Raw genomic sequence first — 17,614 nt, forward strand, 5'->3', positions numbered from 1 at the left:
TGACGTTTTGTCATTTGTTGCACTCAGAGAATGACTGGTTCTCATCTGGGTCTTGGTTCCTCTTAAAACTGTAGGGTTTTAGTAAAGATGCATGAAGACAGATAGTGCTCGTACTCGCCAACAAGGCTCCGATACCAATATTCTGATATCTAATGCATGTCACTATGCTAACGAACAGCAAACTCCGATTTCCAACAATTTATTCGATTAAGTCCGAATTATATACAGCTCTGAAACAAATAAGAGACCACCTAAACATGACGAGTTCCTCTGATTTTACCAAATTGAAAACCTCTGGAATATAATCAAGAGGAAGATGGATGATCACAAGCAAATCAAACCAAGCTGTTATCCAAAAGCAGTGTGTAAGATGAGTGGTGGAGGAGAACATGCCAAGATGCATGAAAGCCAGGGGCGTGGCCTGGGTGTCTAAAGATCCGGGCCTCAGCCCAGCCAATTATAAGAATTTTTTTTTTTACATATATTTTTTAAGCATCCTGCATAATATGTAGTTTTTATATTTCATCGATTATTGTCTTATTAAAAATTATTTAAAAACTTGGAAACAAGAGGAAAAAACTGCATGTGACAAAAAATTGAAATGACAAACTCTAAAAACATAAAAAAAAATCTCACTATCTTTCACGGCATAGAGTTTTCCCAGTTTCCCCAGCATTTTATGTAAAAACGTAATTTATTCCTAATTTCAAGTATAATTATAGTTACATTTTACTGTTGCTCACTTAAACAAATTAGTGAAAGAACCTCCGATCTAAAATCCTCTTTGAAAGTCCTCACATGAAGATCCTGGGGAAATTAACATATATCCATCAAGTAAAACTAATTTGTATTTTTATCTAATTTAATATTCCTTAAAAATATGCGTGTAGGCTACATAAGTCCAGCAGACTAAGCAGCTGCCTCTATGATCAGGAGAGTGCTTGCTCGAATCCTGGTCATGCAGCTTGCCATCAACAGCCGTAGTCTGAGAGAGCACAATTGGCCTTGCTCTCTCTGGGTGGATACATCTTTTCTAAGGTGATGTTGGTCAGAGCGAGGCGTTTGTAAACTGATGTATCAGAACAGATAAATCAGTGTTGCTGCGTTTTCCTCCAAACGTGCTGACTTTTCGGCAATCTTATATCAGCAGTTCGAAAAGAGATGATGGCTGACTTCACGTGTATCAGTGGAGGCATGTTCTAGTCCAGGAGGGTGTTGGGGCATTGCTAATGATAGGAGAGGTGCAGCTAAGTGAGTGGGCTTATTGGCATGAACAGCAGGTCAGTTTCCACTGATGAGATGCACAAGAGCACGCACTGTTAAGATACGAACATGCCAAAGTCAGAGCTCACCTGGCTCTTAAAGGGAATGTGAGGCAAGTGAAACAGGGTTTATTTCATGTTATGCCCAAAACACATCCATGATTAATTAAGAGAATTAGTACATGCCTAAAGCCACCGCTTCTTTTCGAGCTGCTGCTGATGCAGCATTGCCGAGCAGCCAGCGCGCTTGGAGGAAAGCACAGTGACTCATTTATGATACATCAGCTAACAGGGGCCCTGTGCTGTGGACATCACCCTTTAGTGATGTGAGAGCGCCATCTACCCACCTGAAAGGGAGCAGGGCCAATTGTGCTCCCTCTGAGCGCCGGCAGCTTGAGGGCAAGCTCATAGTGGCAGCGCTTTAGACCGCTGGCTTTTGTGCATTTTAAGCAGCACAAAGCATATTTTTTGTGCCCTCACAATAACAAAGACACACCAAAACGCCATAATATCCAGCTGCCCCATCCGCAATTGACTATAAATTGCTAAATTGGGCCTCAAGACTTTAACAGAAGATCCTTGTCGATTGCGGCTGCAAGTCCTGTAGGCTGCAAGGTCTCTTATATACTAAAAAAAGTTAATCAACTATTTTTGGTGCTATGTAGATAGATTTTCACTTAGAGTAAAGGGATTGATTCTAAAAAAAAAAAGACATCATGGTGCAACATATCAATACACAAGTATCGATTTACCTACCAGAATTAAAACATTGCTGTTTTTCTGTAGAGTCTCTACCTGTCTGCAGTAAATCACACTCCCAATAATTCTTCTATAAGTCAGTTTGAGTTGAAGACAGCAGTGATAAAAGGCTGCCAATTAATAATTGTTATATTTCACAACATAATAAAAGAAACTCTTAATTCGAGGACAGCTCATATGTGGTGAGAATTTAATGGCTTCACGCTCTTATCAGTCTTTACGCAGACTGTTAATTTAGCAGTTAATACAGAAAGTCCTCACTGTCATTACCCAAACACAGGCTTAGTAAGTCTATATTCACATTACAAGCCTCGATAACCATAATAACATCCAAACCAATCTAGCCCTGTGTGAAAAAGTGTTTGCCCCCCTAAACTAGCTTGGCGATTACATCTCTGTGGAGGAATTTTGTTTCACTCTTCTTTACAGAATTGTTTTCATTCAGATATATTGAAGGGTTTTCCAGCATGAATAGCCTATTTAAGATCATGCCACAGCATCTCAATCAGACTTTGACTAGATCACTCCAAAACCTTAATTTATTATTATTATTTTTTTGACTAAGCCATTCAGAAGTGGACTTGTTTGTGTGCTTTGGATCATTGTCCAGCTGCAGAACCCAAGTACTGCTGAGATTGAGGTCACAAACAGATAGCTTGACATTTCCCTTTAGGATTGTCTGGTTAACAGCAGAATTTCGATGAGTCTCTTTCTTATTGTCTTATTATCTATCTATCTATCTATCTATCTATCTATCTATCTATCTATCTATCTATCTATCTATCTATCTATCTAAAACTAAAACCTAAACTTAACCCATACCTAAACCTTAACCAGAACTTAACATACTCTTCAACCCAAACCTAAACTCATCCTGTATTTAATCCTAAACTTAACCTCATTTTAAACTTAACCTTCTAAACTTATTTTTTAACAATAACCTAGCCTAAACTAAACTAGCTAATCCTACAGCAACAATGTTTTCTCAGTTCTTCTTCGAGTAGTTTTAAACATGACTAAACATGAAATTTAGTTAAGGGTATAACAGTTAAAACAGTTTATTGGCTGAAGTTCTGCATCTATGGCCAAGGGTTGACCCTGACGACCGGGTTTGAGCAAGAACTCACCAACTGAGCTTTTGGCTGTAGTGTTCTACAGTACACACACACTGCTGCTCAGCTGAGCTTTCGCAGATTGTGGCAGTTCTGTTAATACCTCCCCAGAAACAACAAACAATCGCTGTGCAATAACAATCCTTTGCTTATTATTATTATATATTTTTTTTTGTCATCTAATTTGAACTGCAGCTTTTATCGCCAGTTTTATTACCAATATTACCAGAGATCCAAGCAAATGTGTTTGTTTTGTTTCGATCACAAGCCTCGTGCTGCTTTGCACTGCCTGTTCATTACTTCAGGATTCAGAGGCAGCTAACTGCTGTTGTGGTCATGGGCCAATTACAGGTTATTTGCGTGCCATTACTGTGTGTAGACCGGCCTGTATCTGGCCCTGGTTTTTCTATTTCACAGCAGATTACTGCAATCGATTCTGTAGATCATGCAATACATAAACAAAAGAGGCTAAAGGGCTCTTTCTCATTTTGGAGACCATTGGTGTGGAAGAAAATCAAAGAACATCAATCAAGACATGATTTTTTATTTTTTTTTACACTTGGACTACTGTATTTTTCGCACTATAAGGCACACTTAAAATCTGTACATTTTCTCAAAAAACAACAGTGCTATTTATAATCCAGTGCGCCTTATGTATGAATTTTACCAGTCAGGTTTTAAAGAGCAGTAAAGCCACTCTGCTGAAGTTCAACGTTATAAAAGTGAGTTTTTAAGGTTTTCAAGTTTCTCCAGCACTGGGTGCAGCAGCATTAGCATTAGCCGCTAACCACAGCGCTAGCTTCTTTGCCGTTCAGAAGCGAATATATTGGACTGTAGTTTGCGTGTTTGTCATGTTAAAGCGAGCTACGTGGGATGAACCGCTAGCTGAGCTAACTAAACACTCAAAAGGTTCCTCAATCTAGCACTATCAGGTGCCATTTTCATTTTCGGTTAGCGGCTAATGCTAATGCTGCTGCACTCAGCTTTAGTGCTGGAGAAACTTCACTGAAAACCATATATCCATAGACAGAATATTGGCAATCTAAGCTTACTGTAAATAAACAAAATAAGCGCTTTACTCACCCAAATAAACAGGAGCTAAATCTGTGTATATTACCATCCCATGCTTCCCCATTAGAGAGAAAACATGGTGACATGGTTTGAATCCCGGTTATGCTGCTTACCATCCCTAGCCGGAGTCTTGAGAGAGCACAATTGGCCATGCTCTCTCTGGGTGGGTTGATAGATAACCCTGGTTTTTAATCACAGTTTTCATGCATCTTGGCATGTTCTCCTCCTCCACCACTCTTACACACTGCTTTTGGATAACTTTACTTAACTCCTGGTGCAAAAACTCAAGCAGTTCAGCTTGCTTTGATGGCTTGTGATCCTCCATCTTCCTCTTGATTATATTCCAGAGGTTTACAAATTGTGTAAAATCAAAGAAATTCATCATTTTTTAAGTACTCTCTTTTTTTTCCAGAGCTGTATATCCATTCAAAAGTCTGTGTAATCCAAGACTAGGCCCTCAAACGTATATTTAATAAAACAATAAGCTATTTACAGATCCAGCAACAGCAATCTATAGTTGTGCATGTGAATAAAACATTTTATGTGGCATCTTTTGTAGTTCAAAATAAATTAGCCCCTTCTTGTGTTATATTTAAACCTGTCTATGCTCATATGCAGAAGACGTATAGAGGTTGCTTGTGCAAAAAAAAAAAAAGAAATGTGAGTATTAGTCTTGCTGAATTACTTCATCAAAGAGGATCGTAAAGCAGAACCCGACACCTTAGATGCTGGAGAGTGGATTTCTCATTAAAAGAGTTTCTCACCGAGATTTTCAGAGAGAGGAATTGATTGGACGGGCTCCAGCTTGGAGGAATGTACATGGACAGGATGTATAGTACACAGCAAGCCTGGCTTTCATCTATAATGCATGGCCTTTATAGACTCGCTGCATCCTGCATGTCCTTTTAATCTCGGCTTGATCTTTATATATTAAATATGATGACTGTAATATAAATAGTCTCTGTGTTGTTCGTGCTCGCCGGATTGCAAGCTGCCATATGGCAAGAACAAAACAGGGTGATGGAGGATTAGGATCTGAAAGCTGTTTGGGACTTAGGGTGGGAATAATGATGATGATGAATATGATGATGGTGGTGGTTGGAGCAAAGAGTTGGGGGATTATTATATTTTACACAATATTTATTAAGGCTCCTTTTCTAAAAATGCATTGATGCATTCTTGTCTTCTTCTCTCTATCCCTCATTGTCTCTCTGTCTTTTTTGTATATCCTTATTTTTTTGCCAACAATCAACCAAAAAATGTCTTTTTATCTAAAGCAATTTCATTAAATTTTGCTTACGTGTAAAAAGCCACTACTGCTTACGTGTAGTTTCGGAAGCATGAGGCTCTTAACTAAATATGAACTGCCATTGAACAATGCATAACTCAACGTTTATCTCATTAGATTGGTTAGAGCTAACAGAAAGGCTACTGTAACTCTACTCTAAGGCTACATTCACATTACAAGCCACATTGCTCAAATCCGATTTTTTGCTCAGATCAAATTTGTCAATCTTGACGGTTCACATTCACAAAAATGTAAGTGATCTGTCTCTGTGTGTAATGTGAACGAATCTGAATCTGTTCCTGAAACGTCTCACATGCGCACATTGATATGTGTATAAACGTCACCTTCTTCACCAACAACAAAAAACGTCATATTTGAGAGACGACTCCTAGCTTTATAAAGGGAAATGGATGCGTTTGTTAGCAGCTCATATGTGGAGCATCTTTTGCTGGAGTAGAGAAACAGCAAACAGCTGGTCTGAAGTTCATGCTCAGGTCGAGGAGGAGAAAAAAGGCCAGACTGTTTGCTTTTGCTGTTTTTGCAGCTAGAGAAATGAGTTACTACTTGAGAGTGTAAAAAAAGCAAAAAGACACATCAATTCGTTGAATTTGACTATTCACATTCATCATATCGCATGTCCATAGATCGGTTACGTATCTGATTTAGGACCACGTATGAAAGTGACTCAAATCTGATTTGAAAAAAAAAAGATTTGGCACGTTCACACACCCATGAAAAAATCTGATCTGAGCCACATTGAGCAAAAAAAATCAGATTTAAGTCACTTCAGCCTGGTAATGTGAACATAGCCTAAGAATGCACAACATATCCAACCTTGAGTCTGAAGAACTATAAAAGCTTGAAGACTGGAGAGTCTGGAGCTGGTATAGTCAGAATTTGGTGTCCATAGCCTGCATCCATGAACCCAATCTAATGCCTTGCAGTAATGTAGATGAAACAATGATGTGTAGGATGTTTTTTTTTAGCACACGTTGGCCCTTTAACATCTAAATACCTGAACGTCCTTTTTTTTTTATTGCTGATGTTTATTCCTTTAGAGCCACAACTAGCTTTTCTAGCTATTTTCTAAAGGCTACTTCTAACACAGGTTTTACCAAACTGCTTTCCTGACATGAACATGACAATAAGTTCAGTTTTTGGGGGGGTATATAATGGAATGGGAAATTTCTCAGCATAAAACTTAATGGAAACTTGGAAATTCTGCAGAAAGGCAAGAATTTTATCCTTATTTTTTTATCTTTCATCTCAGATTTGAGTTTGTTGTAAAATCAAGTAGAGAAATCATGGCTTTTATATTTCCATTTGGGTCTCAACAGCCCCTTATAAACACTCCAAGTGCTCCAAGAAAATCCATCCATCTCTTTTCTGGGAGTCATCTAAAAGAGTTTTGTGTCAGGAATCATATTCTTGACGTCCCATTAAACCATGGCAACCTGCATAGAACTACCCTGGCATCACCCCTCAACTGTCCGTCAACCCCCACCAGAGGCCCTACTTACTAGATCAGTTGAAGATCTGCCATTTCAGTCTGCTGATTTTGCAAGCACCGGGCTTCTTCTGAAGGAGGGATCTGTACCTACTGTCCGTGGCAAGTCAGCAGATGAGGGAGATTTAATTTCCTTTCAAATAATAAGGAGTTTTGTGCTTCTATCCCAGGTAAATTATGAACTAGCTTGTGTGTGTTTGGCCATTTAGCACAAGCTAACACTAATATGTGAAAAATGCTTAGCATATACAGCTCTGGAAAAAAATAAGACACCACTTTATTTTCTGAATCAGTTTCTCTGATATGGTTATTTATAGGTTTATGTTTGAGTAAAATTAACATTGTTGTTTTATTCTATAAACTACGGACATTGAACATTTCTCCCAAATTCCAAATTAAAATATTGTCGTTTAAAGCAATTATTTGCAATAAAGTGAAAAATGGCTGAAATAAAAAAAGAACTCAAATAATGCAAAGAAGACAAGTTCATATTCATAAAGTTTTAATCAGAAATATTTTTTTTTTATTTGGTGCAATAACAATGGTTTTTAATCACAGTTTTCATGCATCTTGGCATGTTCTCCTCCACCAGTCTTACACACTGCTTTTGGATAACTTCAAGCAGTTCAGCTTGGTTTAATGGCTTGTGATCATCCATCTTCCTCTTGATTATATTTCAGTTTTCAATTTGGTAAAATCAAAGAAACTCAAAGAGCTTATTTAGATAAAAGTGACAGAGCCCTTAAACGTCTCTTTCTGAAAGATTGATTTTGTGCAAATAACTTCATAAACATGTTTTGTATGGACCATAGACCTATTCTAATATAATAGTATAATATGACTGCTGTAATAATATTGTAGGATATTGTAGTTACTGGTTTCTCTGTTTATATAAGGTTTTGCATGAACTCCATGCTTATGATTCCATGCATAACAGATATCAGCGCCCTGGATTTTAGCTTTGGTTAGACCCCCCGCTAGGATATATGATGAAGCCGCAATGAGCTGCTTCTAAACATCTCATCAGCACAACTCAATAACTCATCTAAACTCCTTCAATCCCAGCAGCTGTGGGGGGGATCAATCATACACATCTCTATAGCAATAACCTTTCTCTACGTATAGAGGAGAACAGAAGGAGAGCGGATGAGAAAAAACGATAGTATAGAGTATAGAAGAGGTGGTGGGAAGGATAAAGAAGACAGGATGTTGAGATAACAGACTCTGGGTCTTATCTTCATCAGGAAATCACAACAACCTCTTCAACTGCTGCCGCCTGTCACAAGGACACAAGGGCAGGTCCAACAGGCGTTTGGAATTTTTAGTTTGTCTAAGGCATGTGTTTGTGTGTGTGTATTTAATGCAGGGTTTGGACAATGAAACTGAAACACCTGGTTTGAGACTACAATAATTTAATGTCCGGACAGACAGTTCTGGTGGAAACAGGAGAGTTGAGGTGCACATTGAATTTTGTCGTGATTTGGGCAGCCGTGGTTTTAGGTTTTTTGGATACAATCCGGGTTAGCACCCGAACATCCCTTTCAAACAGCTTCCTCTTACAGCGTCCACAGTTAATCCTGTTGGATGTTGTTCGTTCTTCTTGGTGGTATGCTGACATTACCCTGGATATCGTGGCTCTTGGTATATCTCAAAGACTTGCTGTCTTGGTCACAGATGCACAGAGCTGGATAAAAGGGTTAAGTCCTTTTAAGAGTTAATCCTAGAGTTAAGTAGCATTATTAGATATTTAATTGAATGTTACTTGAATGTACAGGGGTTGGACAATGAAACTGAAACACCTGTCATTTTAGTGTGGGAGGTTTCATGGCTAAATTGGAGCAGCCGGGTGGCCAATCTTCATTAATTGCACATTATTGCACCAGTAAGAGCAGAGTGTGAAATTTAAATTAGCAGAGTAAGAGCACAGATTTGCTCAAAATATTGCAATGCACACAACATTATGGGTGACAAAAGAGGACATAGTGTTGGTGCACGTCTTGCTGGCGCATCTGTGACCAAGACAGCAAGTCTTTGTGATGTATCAAGAGCAACAGTATCCAGGGTAATGTCAGCATACCACCAAGAAGAACCAACCACATCCAACAGGATTAACTGTGGACGCAAGAGGAAGCTGTCTGAAAGGGATGTTCGGGTGCTAACCCGGATTGTATCCAAAAAACATAAAACCACGGCTGCTCAAATCATGACAGAATTCAATGTGCACCTCAACTCTCCTGTTTCCACCAGAACTGTCCGTCAGTACAATAAATTATTGTAGTTTAAAACCAGGTGTTTCAGTTTCATTGTCCAACCCCTGTACAATGCAATCAACTCTTTACATATCGTAGAAAACTGCAATGCAATCCTAGGACAGAACAGCTAAGTATAATCACAAACGACATAAAACAATATATATAATAATATTTCTTTCTTTTTTGCAGGTCAATTTGCAGGTCAAACCCCACCCCCCTGCACCAGCGATTTCCCCAAAGCCTACTAAAGGCTACTAAAGCTGCTTCTGCGCTCTGTCACTCCTCAAGGACACAGGTAAGTTTGTCCTTGAAAGTGTAGAAGTGTGTCAGTCTTTATGTATTAATATAAAAATGTATTTAGTGTCTTGGTGATAGTGGTATGGGTAGCCTACCTTATCACAGGTTCAAAACCTACATACAGTATATCCCATGCCTGGCATTAGAGAAGGTACCAATATAGGTTACATTTACATCTGCTCTAGAGAGTCCTATTCTAGTGGAAATATTTCTCTAAAAGAGGTTAGACAAGCTGTGAATATAGTATACAGTATACAATCTGTGTCAGCAATAGGTGCTTAAAATGTAACTGAAAGTCTGAAAGGCATTACTTTTATACACTTTCTACTACATACTTTTCTGTCTCCCAGTCACGCCCTCCATTGCTAATAAAAGAAACAAAGATGGAACAGTGTTCCAATACTTCTGTCGATGTCAGGTTGCAAGTATATATATATATATACACAAATGCAAGTAGTACCAAAAAAATAAACACAAAAAAATTGAATAATACGCAAACAGGACTAACTAACAAAAACAATAACTAAATCAAGACAAAACGTACAAGAAACTACAAGGGAACACAGAAACAAAGGGGCGTTATATACAGAAGTTGACAGGAAACACCTAGGGACAGGTAACGAGGGAACGGAGTTACAAACGAACACAGGTGGGAGCACTGAAAACAGGGGCAGAGACAAGGAGAACAGACACAGAAGCACAGACACAGGAAAAGATAGAAACACAGAGACGAAACACACGAACACAAAACAGGACGAAAATGTGAAAATCCAGACCTATTGCTAATTAAACATGTGTGGGGTTCACACTTCACCCCTACAACAAGATCTCCAGGAATATTCAAGCTGCACAAGATGGATTATTATTGCAGAACACCATTAGGAACCTCTACAACTCTATGCAGAGATGGCTGACATGTTGTATTATACTGTATGTGCATTCCTTCATGCTGTGCTCCAGCTCATCTCAAAACCTGTAGTCAAGAGTAAAAAAATTAAGAAAATGTGTTTGGACACATGTTGACAAGGTGAGTGAGGGTAAGAGTGAATTTGTAAGGAGTGTAGATGTGGCACTTTAGTCTCAAGATTGATGAGAAGAGTTTATAGTGGGCTATGGACAGTTTAGCAGCCTGACAGCCTCAGGGAAGAAGCTGTTACAGAACCTGCTACTTCTAGTGCACCCACAGGCACATAATGATCAAAATGTAAATAGCAATATGCAATATCTCTGACCACACCGACTGATATAAGGTCCTCTGTGTACACCAGCCTCTCTCACACAGTGCTAGTGAATTGTGCACCCTGCCGAATCTGGCTCTGTAATGGTTACGCTGCCCTCCTGTGATGTCCCATCCACGAGCGAGCGGGAAAGATAGTAGCACTAATGGACATATGCAGGGTTGTCATGGCAATGACACTGCTTATGCAGGAAGAGGACTTACCTCTGACCACCATTAGTGTGTGTGAGTGTGTGTGTGTGTGTATATGTGTGAGTGGGTGTGTGATAATGAGTGTGTCATGACTGGAGAGTGAAAAACGAGAAATAAGGAGGTGTATTAAAGGACTCTTGACTGTGAATGTAGTTTAAACAGAGTGTTAGCGCTGCACTAACAGGTGAAATAAACTGAGTGCTGTAGTGGCCATGGTAACGTGAAGATGAGTTATGAATATCGACAGCGCTGAGTTTTTTTTTTTTGTTTTTTTTTTCAGGATGATGCTTTTATTTTAACACCTGGTGGCGAGACAAGGGTCTAGGTGAGCCCAATTTGAGGAGCGTAACCCCAAAGCTTTTAAAACGAAATACGAGGTTTTTGGACCTGGCAATTATTGTGGCTTTATTGAAAGCTCTGCCACACTCAAGCACAGCCAAGTCCTGGAATATGTCACTGAAAAAGAATCTAAAAGAAAATCTGTAAAAGTTGAGACAGCTTCAACACAAGATATATATTTTATGTTTTGTATTGTTTTGATTCAGCTAAACAATTCAGCTATTTGTAATGTTGCCATTCCTTCTAAGACTTTTTGGCACTTAGGAAACCATTAGATAAAATGTTACAGGTTTTATTTCTCCCTATTTGCCATGCAAAAACACCTTGTTGAAAAATGCATGGACAGCACTGGAAATAATGTAGACCTCTATTTTAGTGACCTATAAGCAAGCCGTCAATCGTGAACTGTGCAGCTTAATTTAGAGCATTTTATTGTGTCTTTGCTATCATAATGACGGGAAAAGTACAGCATGATCATGGGTGTGCTTAGAGCGTAACGTGTTATAAATCAGCGTTTTATTTGCCATTCTGACTTCGCTCTGGTGAATTGCTATTTTAATGGTGCAGCTACCTGGCTGTGTCCCACCCTTCTTAGCTGAGGAAACTACCCTACAGTACTAATTCATGCTATGAAGGTGCGCAAGCACGTCATTGATTATGCCAAAACAGCAGGAATAATGTTTTTTTATTTTTATTATTTTTATTTTTATGTATCCTGTTTATTGATTACGTAAAAGTTTGAATAGTTAACAACAGACACGCAATATGGGTTTGTGCACTGCTTGATGCATGAGCATGTGTGCGCAACAATGGGGATGTACTGCCAAGATAGCAATGAATCTATGACTGTTGACTTTTGTCTAGGTTATATTCAGTCAGTGGCGCACCTGTGTTTTTTTTTTTTGTTGTTGTTGCTAGGACAGCAATATATTAGACATTTACCTGAAAACACCTCATTCTGAGATAACCACGCCTGTCAGGGGACATATATTCATAAGCACTGTTGCTATTTAAATGACACAAGTCGTGCAATATGCTGCTCTAAGACAATGTACTTTTCTGCATAAATGCTTCCATCAGAAAAGTGTACTTATAGCCTACAACTTTATCATGACCTGACAGACTCTGACTTTTGGATTTGTTGCTGATAACAGTTTGGATTGTCTTCCAAACAGATATGTAATAACGATTCTTCTGACCACAGTACGCATTCCCACTGAGTGACGGTCTATCCCAGAATTCTTTGAATTGTTAAAAGGCTTCCTTCCGCTTAAATCCACTTTTGCAGTGGCTAATAAAAGAAAATGTTTAGAAAACAAGTCAATCAGGAAGAGCACCGTGTCTACGACAACTTATGAGTTCATGGCCTCGCCCACCTTGGCTCGGGACCACCCTTAGGCAGAGCTTAAGCCGTCTTTTTAGCTAAATAGCTCTGTTGCAGCTCTGTTTACACCAGCTAGTTAACGTTAGCTTTCTTGTGTAAGTAATTGTAGGTTTAAATCGGATCTCCGGTTGATTCTGCGTTCCAAATTTCAAGTTTGTAACATTTTTTAATCATGGTTGCATACTGCTTTGTACCAAATAATCATGTTTTACCTCATTAAACAACAATTTTATACAGTTTTACCTTTTTAACTTTTCTTGAGATGTTGGGTTTTTGTAGTAATCGGTATACAGGAGCATGAGAAACCAGAGCACCATGGTATTTTACAGCATTGTGGTGCAGATTAAGGGAAACTCACACTATTTGGCTATGCCGTTTATCAGCTGATCAGATGGTACAGTGAGTGGAATTGGAAACCAGTAAAACACTCACACTCACACACACACGCACACACACGTCACGCTTCCTAACGAGACCGGACACACTTTCTGCCGCAGAATGGAAGCTGACATGCAGCGAGGTCGGTCCAGGAAGTTTTGGGCAGTGCTGTCAAAATTTGAACAAGGACACTGTACAACACACAGCAGCGCCATTACACTCTCCCTCTGTCTGTCTCTCTCCCTCTCTTTTTTTCCAGACTCATCCGCTAAATGGAGGAGAAAAATACTGCTGATTGTTAGGCAAAGTAGCTTGTCATGGTGCTATTTGAATTTGAAAGGCGTTTTGTGGCTGGATTGAAAAGAGCTCAGGAGGACATACATATTCCCACTGTACGAGAGAGAGAGAGAGACAGGCAGAGAGACAGGGAGAGAGAGAGAGAGAGAGAGAGAGAGAGAGAGAGAGAGGGAGAGGGAGAGAGAGGACAGTTGGAGAGCCTCAGGCTAAGCTAACACACATACCGCACTGACACACTCAGCAGAAGCAATATTAGTTTCTACATAATTTATTCATATTGATATGATATATTCCCTCTAATGATAATACGTGTTCCAGCTCTAAACAGCACAGCTCTCTGCATCTCTCTCTCTCTCTCTCTTTCTCTCTCTCACTCTCTGTATCCCCCTTTCCCTTTTCTTTCCTATCTCTCTCTCTCTGACTCTCTTTTCTCTAATCTTTCTTTCCTTCTTTTTCCTCATTCATTCTCTCTTACTCTTTCTTTCTCTCTCTCTTTCACTATCTCTGCGTCCCCTCTCCCCTCTTCCTTTTTTTCTTGTCTCTATCTCTCTGACCCTCTCTCTTCCACCTCTTCATTTTCTTTTTCTTTCTGGTCTCTATGTATTTGTCCCCCTCTCTCTCTGTCTCTGCATCCCCTCTTCCTTTTCTTTTTCTTTCCTGTGTCTATTTCTCAGACCCTTTCGCCTCTCTCTCTCTCTCTCTCTCTCTCTCTCTCTCTCTTTCTCTCTCTCTCTCGCTCACTCACTCTGCATCCCCTCTTCCTTTTCTTTTTCTTTCCTGTGTCTATTTCTCAGACTCTTTCACCTCTCTCTCTCTCTTTCTCTCACTCACTCTGCATCCCCTCTTCCTTTTCTTTTTCTTTCCTGTGTCTATTTCTCAGACCCTTTCGCCTCTCTCTCTCTTTCTCTCTCCCTCACTCTGCATCCCCTCTTTCTTTACTTTTTCTTTCCTGTGTCTATTTCTCAGACCCTTTCGCCTCTCTCTCTATCTCTTTTACTTTCTCTCTATCTCTCTCTCTTTCTCGCATCCCCTCATCCTTTCCCTTTTTCTTCCCTGTCTCTGACTTTCTGAGACACTCTGTCTCATTCACTCTCACTCACTTTTTTCTTTCTCTCTTTTTCACTACCTTTGTATCCCCTCTCCCCTCTTCAATTTCTTTTTCTTCCTGTATCTGTCTCTGACCATTCCGTATTTCTCTTTTCTTCTGCATCCCCTCTTCATTTTATTTTTCTTTCCTGTCTCTCTCACTCTGATCCTCTCTACTCCTTTACTCTTTTCTTTTTTCCCCTGTCTCTATCACTCTGACCCTCTTTCCTTCATTCTCTCTCTCTTTGCATCCCCTCTTTCTTTTCTTTCCTTTACTTTCTCTATCCCCCTCTCTCTCATGTGTATCTCTCTGCTGTTCTATATTATTTTACCCATCAGTCTCTCTTTCCCTCTAGCTATCCCTTTTTCCTTCATTTACTATCTCATCTGTACATACTTCTCTCTGTACCGTCTTATCTTTTCTGTCATTCTCTAGCCCCTCTTTCTCTGTCCCCTTCTTCCATCCTTCCATCACTCATCTCTCCCTCCCTCTAGCTATCCTTTTTTCCCCTGATTTTTTGGTTAACATCTGTCTCTATATCCATTTCCCTCTGTTTTTGTTCTCTTTTTTGCCATTCTTATTTTAAATCTCTCTATATAATAACCTCTTCTCTTTTCTTCTCTTTTTATCTTATGTATTCCTCTGTATCTTCCTCATCTGTCTGTCTTACTGTCTTTCTAACCTTAATTCCTTCTTTATCCATCTCTCTCTCTCTCTCTCTCTCTCTCTCTGGATGCAGCAGGTCACTCTGGATCATCTACATTCTCTGGGGCTCTCTCCTCCTCTCTAAAGGAAAAAAAAAAAGATCTCATGTTTTTCCCCTCCCTCCCTCTGCTCTTTCATTTTCTCCACGAGTGTTCCGCAGCGCCGAGGCGAGGTGTTTCGGAGCGAGGGATGATGGGGAGGGAGAGAGAGAATATGAAAGCATTGGTGTCCCGAAGGAAGAAAAGACAAATGTTAGCCGAGGCGTTCCGTGGGAGGCAGTGTGTGGAGATAGAAGCCGACCCTGCCGGGTTACCAGAGTCTTTCATTACCGAACTTTCTCCTCCGAGAGCGAGAGATCGTCTTCAGCGAACTGAGAGAAACTTCCACAATGTACTGCATGAACTCTGTGCTGTAATGCAGAGCAACAGAGCCAGTGGTTTACTCCAGCCAAGCTCAGTGTAGTGTGAGATAGTGGACACTCATTTATGAGAATAGATGAGCAACGGACGCCGAAAGGGACAAAAACCTTGGGAGGAACCAAGGCTTACAAGCACCTTGTACTGTTACATATATTATCAAATCCACCAGGCAAACAAAATCCAAAGAGACAAAACCAGAGGGATAAACAAGAACAAACTATAATCCATCAATCAAAAAACAGCTAGACACAGACAGAAATAATGTTTGGCACATAACAGGAACATTTAGGTATGGCAAAACTTCACAAAGTTCAGATACAAACAGGTGAGAGATATACAGTGAGTCCAAGAAGTATTTGATCCCTTGCTGATTTTCTTCGTTGGCCCACTAATAAAGACATGATCATTCTATACTTTTAATGGTAGATGTATTCTTACATGGAGAGACAGAATATTAAAAAGAAAATCCAGAAAATAAATCTAAGGAATATATATTAATTGATTTGTATTTCATGGAGTGAAATAAGTATTTGATCCCTTAGTATTCATTAGCAGTTCTGGCTTTTACAGACCAGTTAGACACTCCCAATCAACTTGTTACCTGACCTGAAGCCACCTGTTCTCACTAATCACTTGTGTGAAAAACACCTGTCCACAGAATCAGACAGATCACACAGATTTCAAGTCTCCAACATGGGTAAAACCAAAGAGCTGTCACAGGACCTCAGAGTCAGAATTGTTGACCTTCACAAAGCTGGAATGGGCTACAAAAAGATTAGTAAGGTGTTGGATGTGAAAGTAACAACTATTGGTGCAATTATCAGAAAGTTTAAAGAGTATAACATGACAATCAACAGACCTCGGCCCGGTGCTCCAAAGAAGATTTCGCCTCGTGGAGTGGAAATGATGCTGAGAACGGTCAGAAATCGTCCTGCAACCACTCGACAGGAGTTAGCAAATGACCTGAAGGCAGCTGGGACCACAGTTTGCAAGGAAACAATTGGCAACACTTTGCGCAACAATGGATTCACATCCTGCAGTGCCCGAAAGGTACCCCTGCTGAAGAGAGCACATGTGGAGGCGCATGTGGAGGCACATGTGGAGTATGCCAATGATCATTTGAAAGATGAACCAAGTTATTGGGAGAAGGTTTTGTGGTCAGACGAGACCAAAATTGAACTTTTTGGCCTCAACTCCACCCGCCATGTGTGGAGGAATAAAAATGCTGCCTATGACCCCAAGAACACTGTGCCCACCGTCAAGCATGGAGGTGGAAGCATAATGTTTTGGGGGTGTTTCTCTGCCAAGGGTACAGGGCTACTTCACCGCATCACTGGGAAGATGGATGGAGCCATGTACAATCCTGAGGGACAACCTCCTCCCCTCTGCCAGGGATCTGAAAATGGGCCGTGGTTGGGTCTTCCAACATGATAACGACCCTAAACATACAGCAAAGGCAACAAAGGATTGGCTCAAGAAAAATCACATTAAGGTCATGGAGTGGCCCAGCCAGTCGCCAGACCTCAATCCGATCGAAAATCTATGGAGGGAGCTGAAGGTCAGAGTTGCCAAGCGACAGCCCACCAACCTTCATGATTTAGAGAGGATCTGCAAAGAAGAGTGGGCCAAAATTCCCCCTGGTGTGTGTGCTAAACTTGTGGTTAACTACAACAAACGTCTCACCGCTGTGCTTGCAAACAAAGGCTTTGCCACTAAGTATTGAGTGTGTTTGGCAAGAGGGATCAAATACTTATTTTCCTCATTGAAATACAAATTAATTAAAATATATTCTTTAAAATTATATTCTGGATTTTTGTCTTGATATTCTGTCTCTCCATGTTAGAATATATCTACCATTAAAAGTGCAGAAGGATAGTGTCTTTATTAGTAGGCAAACAAAGAAAATCAGCAAGGGATCAAATACTTCTTGGACTCACTGTAAGTACTCAGGCGATGATGAACAAGAAAAGTGTTTCTTATTGGAAGGCAGTGAGCTGGTGAACTAGAGCCAGGAAGGAGATACCTGTA

At 40.0% G+C, this 17,614-nt stretch overlaps 1 protein-coding gene across 4 annotated transcripts in view; it reads left to right on the forward strand.

Moving 5' to 3' along the window:
* sulf2b (sulfatase 2b) overlaps positions 1-17,614 on the forward strand; it is a 345,428-nt gene that overhangs the window by 210,791 nt on the left and 117,023 nt on the right. For all 4 annotated transcript variants that reach the window (XM_049486337.1, XM_049486339.1, XM_049486338.1 and 1 more), the window contains exon 5: positions 9,441-9,546. The gene's annotated coding sequence lies outside the window, so the exon portion shown is untranslated. The remainder of the gene's footprint in view (positions 1-9,440; positions 9,547-17,614) is intronic.

The sequence above is a fragment of the Astyanax mexicanus genome, chromosome 13 (assembly GCF_023375975.1).
Source record: "Astyanax mexicanus isolate ESR-SI-001 chromosome 13, AstMex3_surface, whole genome shotgun sequence".
Classification (NCBI taxonomy): Eukaryota; Metazoa; Chordata; class Actinopteri; order Characiformes; family Acestrorhamphidae; genus Astyanax; species Astyanax mexicanus.